The sequence below is a fragment of the Halichoerus grypus genome, chromosome 8 (assembly GCF_964656455.1).
Source record: "Halichoerus grypus chromosome 8, mHalGry1.hap1.1, whole genome shotgun sequence".
NCBI classification, from domain to species: Eukaryota; Metazoa; Chordata; class Mammalia; order Carnivora; family Phocidae; genus Halichoerus; species Halichoerus grypus.
The window spans coordinates 75,796,402-75,797,809 of NC_135719.1; positions in this window are offsets into that span (position 1 = coordinate 75,796,402).

Here is a 1,408-nt window from a genome sequence, read left to right on the forward strand (position 1 = left end):
ACCCTGGTTTGAGGTTGTAACTCCTAGTTATCCCATAGACAGCAAAAGCCATTTCTGAAATATACTGAATTTAGAATGTACCATGACTTATACTGTTATATCATCAGAAGGTAATGGATATTTAAAATAAATAATAGATTAAGCTGATGATTGGAATTTATTTTAGAAAGAACTTACAAGAATCTGTTCTCTGTTAATATTAAAAGTTACATTGGCAATACCATCATTATTTGCAGTGGTATTATTATCTACCAAGTAAATCTATGAGACGTGAACAACCAGTGAAACTAGCAAGAGTTTTAGTAAGTTTAGAGCTTCATAAGGTTGCTAAAGGAAATATGAAAAAATCTTTTACTTTCTAAATATCAGCAGTAACTAATTTAAAAAGATAATGGAGGAAAAAAGACAACACGCACAGTAGCATCAAAAAACGATAAGAAATTTCAGGACCTCTATAAAGAAAACCATAAATCTTTATGGCGGGATGAAGCTTTAAAAAACTGGAAAGATACACCATGTTTCTGAATGGAAATGATTTAGGTTTTAAATAGTTTTTATTTTTAAAATAAACTTAATTTCATTAAAATCAAGTCTCGTAGGGAATGTACTTAACACAACGATTCTGAAGTAGATATGGAAGAATAAAGCAAGCAAAAAAAGCCTGAAAGAAACTGAAAAGAAGAAACTAGAGGAGAAAGAGGGATATAGGGAAGGAGAGGGCGAAGAATAAGAAAGCCTCAGACTGCCAGATATTAAACTATAAGGCAAAGATACAATTAAAATCATGTGGCATTGGTACAGTAACAGATAATAATCCCAAACTTGAAATCGCTCTTAAAATTATGTGCTTTCATATTTGTAGAGGTGGATGTGTTTCCTTAGATGCTGCCTGTTACTGATTTGGCAAACTTTGCTTTGGAGACGCCTTGTCTTCCATGAAGGAGCCTGCTCACTGCTGCACCTGATAACAAGGTGGAGTTTGCCAGCAGTCAGTACTAAGTGCCTCTTACTTTGATTATTACACTTGCAGTTTCTCTGAATCCAACAGGCTCTAACGCTCCAATATCTGAGCTTCCAATTGATAGGGAAAATATTTCCTGGATTTGTGCTTTATTTTATTTTTGCTGTGGCTGACACATTTGAATTTGAGCTATTTCACAGATTCCCCTCCCCCACGCCCCTAGTGGCTTCATTTGGTATTCAATGCAAGCTAAAAATAAGATGATATAAAAATTTAAATTATATAAGCTAAACTTCAGTTTTAATGTAGAATAAAAATATTTATTCATAATGTTTCTCTTCTCACTTATCCACAGATGTTAAGTCCCAATTTTCAAAAAGTTTCACCAAGGAAAGATTGTATAATATTTTCAGTGAGGCTAAGGGGCAAAATAAATACTGGTCATCT